This window comes from Pteronotus mesoamericanus, unplaced genomic scaffold (assembly GCF_021234165.1).
Source record: "Pteronotus mesoamericanus isolate MK-2021 breed Mesoamerican mustached bat unplaced genomic scaffold, CSHL_Meso_final contig_169, whole genome shotgun sequence".
NCBI lineage: Eukaryota > Metazoa > Chordata > Mammalia > Chiroptera > Mormoopidae > Pteronotus > Pteronotus mesoamericanus.
In genome coordinates this window covers 22,013,106-22,027,353 of record NW_026555068.1, presented here as the reverse complement: position 1 = coordinate 22,027,353, position 14,248 = coordinate 22,013,106, and positions in this window count along the sequence as shown.

Genomic DNA, 14,248 nt, shown 5'->3' with positions numbered 1-14,248 from the left:
ACCGAAAATAACAATGACTTAGACTAGGGCAGTGACAATGGCGGTGAGCGGTCGGCTCTGCCTGAATTGTGGAGGGACAGCCATCGGGAGCACCTTGGTCCAGGGACTGGGGAGCAAAAAGATGACCAGGATGACTTCTAAGTTATTGGCGTGAGGGGAAAAAAAAAATTAAGAATTCTGCCTTGCACTTAGGTTTGAGATGTCTAACAGGTTTTTGTGGGGTCTAGCGTGGGATCGAGGGTGGGAACAGAAGATAAACATTTCTGCGTTAGCCTATGAATGGAGTCTGATATGTGACTGAAATCCTGTAAGTAGAGTAGTGCTTCTCAAATTTTAATATGCATGTGAGTCGCCTGGTTTTCTTAACAATGCAGACTGATTCACTAGGTTTGTTGAGGGGCCTGAGAGGCTACATTTCTCACAAGCTCTTTGGTGATGATGCTGCAGGTTCAGGGACCCACATTTTGAGTATCCGCCATGATGAGGAGCAGAAGGGGTACGGTGGAGGGGGATTGTGATACTATAGTCTTTAAAATGGGGAGGAGCCATCAAAGGAGACTTGGCGATCTCTCAGGGAGGCCATCCAGAAAAATGGCACATCAGAAACAAAGGTGTAGCACCTTTCGATAAGAGCGATCTCTCAAGTGCTGTCCAGTACGAGGAGGACTGCGAATTCACCACAAGATTGGGGGGATTGTTAAATTTAACCAGCTGCAAGTTTAGGGGATGAAGGACCTGTTGCAATGGCGTGGGAGCAGAAAGGATTTGAAGTAGAGTCCGCAATTTTGGACAACTCGAGTTTTGATGCAGAGGAGATAAATGGGCTAGGTGAGCTAAGGGAAAGTTTTCACATTTAAGGAGATAACTCAGCGTGATTGTATGCTGATTGGAATATTGCATTAGAACGGGACAGTAGGAAGGAGCGGACTGTTCGAGTGAAATCTGAGCAGGCAGATGGCAAGTGAGAACCAGGACTTGGGTCAGTCTCAATAGGCACAGGGTCAGTTCCAGCTCATGTGCGTCAAAAGGCAAAGGTGGTATTTTTACTCATTTATGCAAATATTTATCACACAGCTAGTATTTAAAAGGCACTCGTTTAGGTCCCGGGGCTAAAGCAGGGACCAAAACAAGATGAAAGTCTGTAGCCTAGTGGTGCTTAGATTCTGGAGTGAATCCGTGTAAACGCAGACAGCCTGCTAAATTTGGTATTGGGAAAATGAGATCATTCTCCTCTAACAGCTCCCCCTTTCCTGGTGGAGGGCTGGGACGGGAAGGGCCTGCTGGGAGTCCCTAGGTGGCGAGAGGGGCGCGTGAACTCTCGCTTCGAGTAGCAAAGCGAAAGGGCCAGGAAAGCTAGTTAGAACTGTGGGTCTCCGAGAGTCTTTGGTCGTGACTTCAAATGAACTCGAACTCATTTGTTGCCTGGATGCAGGCATGAAAAAAAGAGTATAAAATCTCTTAAAATTTCAAAATCTCTACAGTAAGCCAGGAAGCTGCAACTCCCTGTCCTTTTTATATACCCAGTAGGCGGCTTCCTCTGAGAAACCTGCCCTCAGTCCCCCACTGAAAGGGAGAGGATCCTGCCTGGAAGGAGCCGTTGGCGTAAGAGCCAGACAGCCCTTCATCCTCCTGAATCATGACCTTAGAGTCTGATGTCATTCAAGTCTATTCTAAGTGCAGTGTAAGTTATCTATGTTCCCACAGTCCATACGTCAATTAGAGACTCCAAAGCTCCTTTCTCCTGTCCCATGTCAGTGTGAGGGCTGTGCCTGGACCCAAATTCCAGAGCTGCAGACTTCCTGGGGACCGCAGCAGGTGACTGGTCCTTGGCCTGTGGGTGGTTCAGCTGTGAAACAAGTGATTTAATATATGGTCATCCTAAAAATGGCATTATTCATTTCCTTTAACATTAGTCAGATGAGAGTTCTAGTCACAAAGTTACTGACAGTTTATAAAATAACAGCTTTTAATTCCTGTGTGTGGTGATGACTTTAAAGCAGCATTTTCTAAACTTGAGACAGAATGATCTTGATGGATTTTGACATTTCTGCATACCATTCTAATTTTATATTTAAAAGTATTGTTTGCTTAATACTTTTTAAAAAAGATTTTATTTACTAGAGAGGGGGAGGGAGGGAGAAAGAGAGAAACATTGATGTGTGAGGAAAACATTGACTGGTTGCCTCTCACACACCCCCAGCCGAGGACCTGATTCCGCAACTCAGGCTTGTGCCCTGACTGGGAATCGAACTGGTGACCTGTTGGTTTGCAGGCCAGCACTCAATCCACTGAGCTGCACCAGCCAGGGCTGCTCAATACTTTTCCTAATAATGACTCACTTGTTGATGTCAATTTATTTTGTAAAGGAAGCACATTGCTTTGGTAAGTGGAAAATCGGTATTACTTTCTGTGAATAGAAGATTCCCTGAAAATATAATGAAAACAAAGCAGTGTTATTAAATTCCAGCTATGTAGCATTGCCTATGAAAACTCAGTCCAAACTCAACCCTCCGTTTATTAAAAGGTGTGACTAGTAAATAATAATCGGTAAGGGTAAAAAAACATAAACAGCACATTTAGTTTTTCTGCATGATGTGTAATCAAAAGGATTTGAGGGAACTTCGAGCACTACTGCCATCTTGGTCTGGGAAACACTTGGAGCAACAGAAGGTCAGTCACCAGTTTCTTGACTATCAGTATGAAACAGAAATATTAACATGTCTCAATTTAAAGGCATTTATCTAGCTACATGTGGATGGAATATGTCTTAATAAAGGGTTTCTGTAAACCCCCAAAGGTATCGACCAGCGCCGTCTGTATCAGCTTTAGCGTAGCTGACATGACCCCGACTCCCCAGGAGCCTCTAAACCTTACCCTGTTTTCTCATCTCAGGAGAAGCATCGCAGCTTCTCCCATGTTCTTCTTTGGCTGTAGGGCAAGAGCCCCAGGGCCGACTTGCCTAAGGTCGCCTTTGGGCCTGGTGTTCCTGAAAAAACCCTTAGAATCTTAGATGACTTCCTCCGCGGCCCACTTGCTAGTAGATTCTTGATTTAGCAGTCTCCGGTATTTAAAAAAATTCTAGGTTCCTTATGAGTTGGGTAGTACCATGCCCATGCCTGTTGTAAACACCGGAATGAACTTTTTGATATAACAGTGTGTTTTGGTAGGTTGGGTAGCTGTGCCCCTACAAACACTAAAGTAGTCTTTCACATTTTTACCATATTGAATAAAAATTGTCCTGTCTTAAGTATGTCCTTCAATCCCTTTCCACATATGGTAGCACTTAACGGAGATTTGAGGTCTTCGTTCTTTGACCTGCCACTGAGTTAATACACAGTGATAGACTTCATTTTTGCCCCAATATGGGGGACTATTTATTATCTCTACTTGCTTCAGCCTGGTGTTTAAAATAACTTGGGTGCTTGCCCTGGCTGGTGTGGCTCAGTGGATGGAGCGCTGGTCTGCAAACCAAAGGGCTGCTGGTTCGATTCGCAGCCGGGGCACATGCCTGGGTTGCAGGTCAGGTCCCCAGTGGGGTGTGCGTGAGAGGCAACCACACATTGATGTTTCTTTCCCTCTCTTTCTCTATCCCTGAAAATGAGAATTTTTATCCCCCATCCCTAAAAATGAGTAAAATCTTAAAAAATAATTTGGCTGCTTTTAATAATTTTCGTTCTTCCTTGCTTCTAAAGCTGTCTGCCTGGCAGCCTTTATTCCTCTTTTAGTTAATTGTCTGCTAGAAAAGCATTTAGTCAGATCTGTGTCCAGCTTCAAAACAAATAGAGTCTAAGAGAGGATCTAGTGCTTGAGCTTCAATGTATGGCTCTTTTTAATATGTGGGGTTTTCCCTTCCCTGTTCTTGACTGTGTTCAGATAGCACTGTTTTGCTACATACTTGCTTTGAACAGCAAGATCCAATTTCTCTGACCAGAGCCCTTAACTTATTTATAAAGCTCACTAATCTTAGAAGTTTCTCACCTAGAAACAGAGGTGTTAAGCCAACTGGCTAGTTTTCTCTGCAGGGGTTCAGGTTTTAGATTAGCAACATGGGATCGTGTCTTCCATGGGCTCTAACGATTTTAGTACCAAGAGAAGAACTTGCTGTCATACTTACTGAGGGTGCAAAATGGTAGCAAATAGCAATTCCAAGCCTTTAAGATGGACTTTTACTGCACTTTTGTGCCTTCCTGAGACATAACATCCCCCAAATGTCAGAAATTTTCTTCTGTGATTTATAGAGTATGTTTTGCTTTTTGGTTTTCCTCTTGAATATCTCAGCACATTTTTTTTTTTAAACAGTAAGTTCTCACAGATTAAGAAAAGTAGTTATAGACTGTAGCAAAATAGTGACCAAAATGTTGTTTTGAGCACAGAATGTATGTAGTAGCTTTGGCTTTGGATGAATGGTGCTTGAGTGTTGAGAATTGTAATAGGGTAATCAAGTGACACCTAAGAATAAAAATGCATCATTAGGGTGCTATTTTGTCAGGGAAATGGAGTGAAAATGTAATTTCAGGGGGAAAACAATGTTAAATTTTAATTTGTTGGTATTTTAAAAATGTATGGTGTGCTGTTTCTATTCAACCAAAAGTATTTGAGTGATAAACTGGTTTTAAAATGACAGTATAGAAAATATGGCAGAAGATAAATTCTTTGCACTCATGAAAGCTTATGATGAAACATTTTACAGGTCGACTTGTATGTGTGAGCAGAGACACAATTTTGTTTTTAAGTTAGTAGATGTGAGAGCGAAAATATTAGAAATCGTTGACAGAAATAGTCTGTCCGATACTTTGGCCTTAACCCTCTCACCTCAGATGATTTCTCCTACCTGAGCCACCCTTCCATGGCATTACCTCAGACTTTGCAGCTGCCGAAATCTTCACCTACTACCAAGAAACGAATTCTCACTTCCCAGCCCCCGACCCCCTGGCCACCATCTGCTGTGGTTCTAGCTCTCTCCCTTCTGCACGCTGACTTGAGCCAGGTCCTCCAAAATACTGCCACCGAACCACCACCCTTCCGCCCGCTCAGGTCGGCTTTTGCTTCTTTACCTGACTCAGATGCCAAGGCCCACCATGCTAATTACCCGCTTACACACCGAGTTGGACAAAGACTGTACCAAGTCAGTAAGCTGTGGAAATGTGACAAGATGAAGGGACTTGGGCTTGGGTAGTTCTTCATGGAGAAGCCACTAGGAAGATAAGGGTTAGCCTAACAAGGTCGGTTTGTACAGCCGTCCCCGCAGCCTCGATTCCCACTTCTGGTGACAAGAATGTTCCTTTCTTCCTGGAGCAGGAAGGGTGTCTTTCCCGTGGGAGCTTCGTCTCCTGACTTCAGGAAGGAAAAGGAAAGTCAGAGAGTCCTTCTGGCATCTGCTTTATTTTAAGTGCCTTTAACTTAAAATAATCCTTAGCCAAGGTGGCATATTTTGGGGTGTACTACACCCTCCAGTAGTACATTGATTCGATTAAATAAATAGAGGGGTCACAGGAAGAGGGCCACAGGGCAAATGTCCCTTCAGAGCTTGTAACCCGAGGGGACGATGCATGCGCCCCTGCAGAGAAGCGCTCAGGTAGGCCCTCACCTCCGCACCGCACTCTGCCCCTTCCTGTTTGCTCTCATCTTAAACTGCTCCCCCCCTATGTGTTCTGGACCCATCTCTTGCCTTGGTAGTGACTTATCCAACTGCCTAATTGATTTGTCGACTGACAGATTTATTAATTCCACTAATGATTAGTAGACATAAGAATATTGTGTCTACTCACATTCATCCTATGTGCCAGCTACTCTTCTAGGTGTGGAGATATTTAACAATGCAAATAAGTAAACTAGGTGGTATCTTACTACCTGGTAGGTACTTGGAGCAAAACAAAGCAGGAGCAACCGTGAGTGGTGAGTGTCAACGTGGAGGAGTGGGTGTTGCAATTTTAAGTAGGAATGTCTTACGGCAGAGGTGACATTTGATCAAAGGCTCAAAGGCGGTGAGGGAGGGAGGGAGCTATGCTCTATCCTGGGGAAGTGACAATGGAGGCAGTAGATGCAGCAAGTGTCAAGCCAGGGCAGGAGTGTGCGTTTTTGTGTTCAAAAAACATCAAGGAGGTCAACCCGGCCGGAGCATCGGAGCATCGTGAGCAAGGGAGAGTCGGAGAACAGAAGGTCAGAGAGGAAATGCAGGGGTGGGGCGGGGCCAGAGCCGTGCAGCCTGCTCAGCCATAGGGAGGACTTCGGTCTTTATTTTGCCAGAGATGAAGATCTTTTGGCAATTTTAAGCCGAAGAGAGATACAATTTGATATACTTTTTAAAAGAAACCTTTATCTGCTCTGGGGAGACTAGGGGAGAGGAGAAGAATTAGGAGGTTACTTTAGGAATGTAAACAATGGACCAAACAGAAGCAGTGAAGGCATAAAAAGTTTCAGACTATGGAGATATGTTGGAGGTGCCAAATCCCCACTGGGACCTGGATGTTAGATTGGATAGGGGACGGGGACATGAGGCAGAAGAGCAGAGCAAGACGTCGTCAGCACCTTTGGCCTGAGCGTTTGGAAGAATGAAGTCGCTGTCAGTCGGGATGAAGACAGCGTGTGGACCATGTTTTTCCGAGAATGTTGCCAGATTTAACAAATGAAAATGCAGGAGCCCAGTTAAATGTGAACTTCAGCTAAACAACAAATTCTTTCTTAAAGTAGGTCCTACACACAAGGAATGCTTATAAAACTAAATGTATTATTACACAGAGGTTTGATAGTTTGTCATAAATCCAAGGTGGGAAGTACAAACTCTGTATTTTTTATATTGTGTGCATTAGTATATTATTACAAACATAAAGACTTAAAAATTATATTTTAATTAGTCATTTCCTTTATGAGGTCACGTCACTGTGTTGGGTTCATTTTGTTACAGCTGCCTTAGTTCTCATTGGTCTAGATGCCCTCTGCCCATCCTTTTTTTAAAAAAATATTAAAATGAATGTTTTGGGGGAAAAAAGTATGTCCCATATAGTGGGATTTATACTTACACTAAAAAATTATTTGCCATTATTCTTCTCTAACTGGGTGTTCTTTGTTTTATCTGGCAAGCCTATTTTTTGGAGGGAAGCTCTAATTGTCTGTTAGAGATGTGGAGCAGGCAGTTGGATAAATGGGCCTGGATTTCAGGGGGAAGTTTTGACCCAAGGATTAACTCTTGGGCAACATCAGCATAGAGGTAGCCTTGAAAGCGCTGAGACTGGAGTGATGGTGACAGAGATCAGGCCTAAGGAAGAAGCTTGGGGCTTTCCCGTGGGAAGAGATGGGGGAAGTGAGGAAGAACCAGCGGAGACCACGGAGAAGAAGGGGGAGGAGGAGCCAGTGAGCTAGCACACAAGCAAGTCCGTGCGCCTACTAGCTCCCTAAAGTTTAAGGTGGCTCAAACACAACTGTAAACCCCTCCCAAAATCTGTTTCTCCCTGTATCCTAACCCAATTCAAGAGAGAACTGCATCTATCCAATAGCTGAGTTTAAAAATCTAGGAATTATCTGTGTATATACATATATATCTCCTCTCTATCAAATCTTTTAATGGCATCTCATTGTCAGTATCCGTACAATGTTATCAGTACAGTGTTATCTCTGACTTTACTTAATAACTCTCTGATCACCCAGGAGGATCGAGCCCCAGTGACTGGATTATGCAGGATAACAAAAGGGAATTTATTTCAGTGGTCCCCACCCAGACAGAGGGCTTGGTCTAGGGCAACGAGGGGTGTTTGTGCAGGTGCTGGACTCTTGAGGAGATTCCAGAATGTGGCGCAACAGCGTTGGTTCTTGATTTCTGCCTTTCGTTTAATTCTTTGTGGCTCTTGATTTTAGGTCGCAGATAATGAAGAATTATCAGAAAAGGCAGGGCTGTAAACTTCTGTCTCTCAGAAATAAAAGCCTGGCTTTCCATTGATTTTCCTAAAGATTGGTTGTTGAAAGCTGCAAGTTCTGAACAGTCGTATTAGGAGTTCTTCGTTCTGTGTGTGTGTGTGTCTGTGGGCACAGAAGCTGTAGGAGGGAAACACTGACATTAGAGACAAAATATTGAAAAAACACAGTAATCAGGCAGCAACTTACTTTCCCCGTCAGCTTCCAGATCCTCTAGGCTGGCGCTCTTCAGCCTTTGTGAAAAATTACCTAGATGACAACTATATGCGTTATTTGATAAGAGTGTCCATAAAGGGGTTTGTGAGAACCAGGAAAAAAGTGACTGAAGTGCATTCTAAATATTTTAAAAAGATCAGGGGATGGGTGAGAAATGTGAAGGGATTAAGAGGTACAAATTGTTTGTTACAGAATAATTATGGGGATGTAAAGTACAGCGCAGGGAATATAGTCAGTAATATTCTAGTATGTACCCTTTTATATATTTTGAGTCTTGTGTTTATGTCGTACCTACTCATTCAGAACTAATTTTTGTAAAATGACAGCTTCAAAGGGCCAGAAAAATTAAAACTTACGTGTTTACACTTAGTATAATTTTGTATGTAAATTTTAAATATTTTTCCCAAAATGAGCAAGTATTTTCCAAATTTTTGGATGATCCTGGGTGTCGCGCTGGGAGCCCCCGGACCTCGTTCAGTGATGGAGCCGTTGGAGTTACCCACACTGGAGCAGATCCTGTGCTACTGTGAGTTCCACTTCTCTCATCCGTCATAGGAGGGACCACATGGGATGATGGGGTGATGACCTCCATCACCCTTTTCCGCTTGGACAGTCTGGGGGAGTCTACTCACCTCAAAGTGGAAAATGTATCTCCTGACTTTTCTATCGTAAGAGGCGTTTCAGTCAGCATTGCCGAGAACATTCATCGCCCAGAGAGGCTGCCTCACTGGTCCCTGCCCGCATTTCATGCCAGGAAGTTGGTGGGTTTGCCAAGGGGCTAAGAACTCATGGGCACGCTCACGGCTGGCCAGCGATCTGCAGGTCTACTCTTGCCAATCCATATGGGTTGGCTCTGAATCCGAATACTAATTCCACCCTCAGAAGCCAACACATACGGAAGATATTAATACTTCCTTCAAATGGAAATCTTTTCTTTTTGGAAAAAACGATTTTTAAAGAAGCTTCTAGTTACTATGCTACAAGCACACAAATTATGTCTCCAAACGCCCATAGAGTTATTGCATTATCAGAAGTAAAGAAAAAAAGTGTTAATTTAAGGGAAGAATAAAAATCAAGCCCTAACAAAGGGAGCGTTCTATCTGCCTGAAAGAAGCCGGGGACGTGGGTGTCAGCCGTCTCCACGCGCTGCTTCCTCCCTGCATGGCCCGCCGGACTGAAACGTGGTCCCGGCTTCTTCACTAGCCCATGGAAACAGTCAGCACGTGGATTGCAAGTACCGAACCACGCCTGGCTTACCATGAGAACCTGCCCTCTGGGTCTCAGAGATTTCGTGTTTGCATTTTTAGCTCAGATGTTCTTAATGCTGTTGTTTACCGGAATGTGGCATGGACCAGGGAGGGTTTTTGATAAAAGGGTCTCTCCAGGGACCTGTGAAGGCATTTAGATTTAGTGTTCATGCCTATAAAATCCCACCTAATGTTTCTGTTCCTCATCGCCCGAAATCTAACAGTCTAACAAACGTGGTTAACGTGTTTGGGTAACCGGTCCCCGTGTTCTCTGGGCTACGCGAGGTCAGTGGGTCCTGAGTTGCCAGACTCCCTGGGTGGATGAAGCTCGGGACGGCCCAATCGGGAGGATTTCCAGGAGGCGGGAGTAGTTGCTAAAACCTTCTGGAAATGGCATTCAGTTGTCATCAGCACCCCCCACCACCCCCCGCCCTGACCAGCACCATGGGAAGGACGCTGCTGGCCCTTGGGGCGCGGGGGGTTAGGGGACTGTGCTGGTTCCTGCCAAGGCACGGGCTGGGCTTGCTGGTGCAAAAGGGGCCGGGGGCAGAGAATAAGCGTGTCTGGGAAAGGACTGTTCAAAGGGAAGAACGTGTTGTATGAGAACACAAACAGACGAAGGCTGGTGCGTTCTTCCTGCCCTTGACAATGAGACCTCCTGGGGGTCAGTGAGGACCTCGGGACCCTGGACAAACAACCCCCCCGACCTGTCCTCTAATTTCTCCCCTTGAAATAAATTTAAAAATGAAAGAATAAATAAAATTCCAGTTCTCTCTATCTCTGGGGACGGTGAAGTCTGTAAAAGGGGCGCCCAAAATCTGGGTTCGGGGGTTACTTTTTCTACTTGGCTTTGCGTCCCCGCAGGAGCGTGGCCCCTTTCACTCTCGGAGCAGGTGAGCAGGCCAGCTCTCCCATAGACCTGATCCCTCTGTCGTGACAGCCAGCAAAGCCTTGTTTTCTGTGCAAGTTATTTGCTGCTGCACTAAGTTCACTGACGGCGGGGGCGGGGGTGGGGGGTGCGGCAGGGGGGGGGCGGGGAGGTGCTCAGTGTGCGTTGTGAATTTGCGCTGACTTTGTGGCTGACGTCATAATCCCCCTTCTGAAAACACCCAGCCTGCCCCGAACAATGAGCACTTCTGTTTCTATATTGTTTCCTAATCGTTCCATACGTTTTACTCCTTACTCAGGCCTCTGGCAGCGTCTGGACTGAGACTTCTTTGAATGCCCAGCGCGGTGCTCCTTAGCTGTCCTGAGTAACCCCATCACCGGTGGGGATGGTGTTTTAAGAAACAGGCTGTAGCACAAGTATCAACTGATTGAATTATTTGCGAAAAGGTTGGGCAATGCCAAAACTAGGTTAAAAAGAAAAAAAGGAGTCATCCTAGGATATTGAGTGAAATCATCCGTCGGTCAAGCCCCAGTCCCCGATGGCAGGGCCTGTGTCTGTTTCACAACTGCTGCCTGTCCAGCGCCTGGCCCGCGGCTTGGCAAGGAGCAGGCACATGCGCTGACTATTTTAAGGAGCTAACGGGGAATCTCTCGAGCACCTGCTATGTCCAGGTCCCGTGCTAAGTGACAAACATACGGAGACCCATGGCAACCTTCTCTCTTCAGGAGTTACTGTCTGGGGAAGAGGAGGAAAGGTAGACTTGAAAAACATCACTAGAAAAGCTATTAAAATCCCATTTAAAGCGCTTTGGAATTGCAGAAGGGAGCCACTAACTTTGGAGAGCAATCAGAGAAATTTAACATTAAAAAAAAAAACAAAACCATAAAAACATTTAATGGGTTTTGAAGGGAGACTGAGACCGTGCCAGCTGGAATCTGGGGAGAGATTCCGAGCAGAGGGGACAGCTGGCACACGTTCTGGGAGCTGGGAACACGCGAGCTTTCTGGGGACCCTGGAGTTGTTCCGGAGGCTAAGGGATTTGGTTTCTGAGGGGGGTGGCAAAAATGAGACCCGTGAGCAGAGTCTCATTTGTGAGGGTTTCAGGAATGTGCGTGTGGGCGGTGGGGCCAGTGAGAGTTTTTGAGCAGCGAATTGGTGAGCCGTCTTGGATTTGGGGCAACCACCGTGGACAGTGCAGAGGGCAGACGGAAGTGGAAGAGACTGGAGGCAGAAGGGCCACCGCCACGGCCACACTCGTACCCGAATAGAGAGTGTAGAGGCAGGAAACCAGGCAGTGGGCTTGGGGGCGGAGAGGAACGGACTAATTTGAGAGCTACGCAGATTCTCAGAAGGACTGTGCAACTCCCAGGAGGCGGGGAGGTGGGCAGTGGAAAGGCGGGAGCCCTGAGTGATTTTTAGTGTCTGGTGTAAGAGAAGGGAGGCCCCCGGCAAAGCAGTGGGATTGGTGTGATGGGAAAGACAGGTTTCCAGGTGGGACCGCAATGAACAACCTCTTCTCCCACCTGCACAGGCTGCAAGGAGCCTCGCCCTCACGGGGAGGGAGGCGTTTTCCCTGGGAGTTCACAGTTCTGTCCCTGTCTTGGAAGAACGGCGTTTCTCAACCAAGAAGCTGTAATGCAACACGTGGGCTGAAGGCCTCTTTTGATTCTAGGTTTCCAGAAGCCCTCAGGGTGGAGGTAGACTGCAACCTGCCACACTCCAAGAAGGATATATTTTATAAGCTGAAGGGTTTAGTTTTATGTTGTCATGTGCTTTTTCCTTAATCTTGAGCAAAGTCCTGTGCAAACAATCCAGTCTCATTGCAGCAAGCTGTGGCAACTTCAGGAGCACACAGGTCATGGGACAGCCCTCCCTGCCTCGAACCAGCGAGGGTCAGCGACCCCACTCAGGGAGAGGTTTCCGAGGGGAAGAGAAAGGTGAGAGGAGTAACACCTGCAAAGGGACAGGGGCCTCTCCCTCCTCGGGATTCGCCCTCATCCGCCGACACTGGAAAGTGAGGCTTTCTTTGGTGCGAGTGGACAGACCTCTCTCTCCTTCCGGGGCTGTGTGGTCTGGGCCCCCAAGGCTGCCTCGTTCCTCATGTTCGGTGGGAAACGCCGTCTCCTCCCCACCCCCACCGAGAAGCGGGGAGCACCCACACTCTTTCATTTATCCAGCCCCTGGTCCAAATGTCGACCAGCTTATTGTAAACAGGTGGGAAACAGGTCTCCAGCCACTTGAGTTAGGGTGTTTGCCGCCTGTTTAGAGAACTCTTACCTAACAGTTGTACCTAAAAAGGCATCCTTCCCCCATCTTGATATTGTCTATTCTTTCTTAAAATGTTAGTTTTAATTGTAGTAAAATAAACATAACATGAAATTGACCCTCTTGAACATCCTTTAGAAGAGTTCATTTGAGCCAAATTGATGACACATGCCAGGCAGCGAGAGCTCCCATGCTCCCTGAACCGTGGGTAAGGGCATTTCGATGACATTAAGCACATCACCGCCATCCAGCTGCAGAACCCTTACGTCTGCCCAACAAACTCTGCAAACAATAACTCCTTATCCCCCGGCTCAACCCCTGGCAACCGCCCCTCCACTTTCTGTCTCCAGGAATTTGACTACTCTGCGTACCTCACACAAGCGGAGCCTTACAGTGGGTGTTGCAATGGGCTTACTTCACTCAGCATAGCGTCTCCCAGGTCTGTTCATCTTGCAGCACGTGTCAGACTTTCCTTCCTTTTTAAGAATAATATTCCTTTTTTTGTACACATCACATTTTGTTTGTATGAACTGCGCTTGATGGGCACTTGGCTCGTTTCCTCCTTTTGCTTATTGCGAGGAACGCTGTTATGAATACGGGTGCCCAGGTCTCTGCGTTTTGTTGTGCTTAAATTTTTCTAGAAAGCTCTTATCACTGCCTGGCATATTTATTGTGAGTGACCTTTCCCTCCCAACCAGAATGCAAACTTTTTGAGGTCAGAAACTCGGTTTTGTTCACAGCTGTGCTTCAAAAACTGACAGCTGAGTTTGGCATATGGTAAGTTGGTCAATAAATATTTGCTGAATGACTAGATAAATAGACTAATCGTCTTGACGCAACCGAAGTTTCCATACTGAGTTCTGTTCTGTTCTGACGCTGCCATTGCTGGGTGCAGGGGGATTTTGGACAAAGTTTTCAGCCAGATGGTGCCTCACCTTCCTTTATCTCTACAACGGGAATCAGCGTTGCTTTCTAGCGATATTTGTGAGCTTCCCGTGAGTCAGGGCGGGCCCAGGGCACTGTATCTCCCGGCAGACACCAGGCTAACTCACCGGAAGGGACAGAGAACCCCCTGATTGTGGCTGTGGAGGATTTTTTTCCTCTGGTTTACTACTGCCGAGGAGAAAGAGCTCTGTTTTAAGGGGTTACATTTATTTTAAATTAAAAAGTAAATTTTTTCATAAGCTATCATCCAATGACAAAGTATTATGCTAAACCATAATGAAATGGTTACAAATCTAGGCTTTGTCATTTAGACAGATTTAGATGGAGTATGTGTGTTTCTTAGCCATTCTAAGTCTATGTCTGCAGCTGAAAAAATAGGGATGTTAACATCTACATATGCAGAGATAAAAATAAATCTGATTCTAACCTAGCTGGTACATGATAAATGTTAGATTCCCTTACTTTGTAGTTCTACTACAGCATAATGCAAAATAGTCTTACAATGAGGACAAGAACAACAATATTTATTAAGCTTTGCCATGTCCCTAGTGCTATGCTAGAAACTTTAGTCTTTTAACAACATTATCACATAATATTCCTTTTTTTCTCCTCCCCGTTGTTCTTTCTAAGCCCGATTTTCTAAAGAGGCCAGAGATTTTTCTGTAGCTCACGTATCTCTTGAGGCTCACGAAAGCTTCATATCCCATTCCTATCTTGTAATTCCACAACCTCTTATCTAAATGGTCTTTGCATTATCTCACTGCTGTGATCCAGCGTT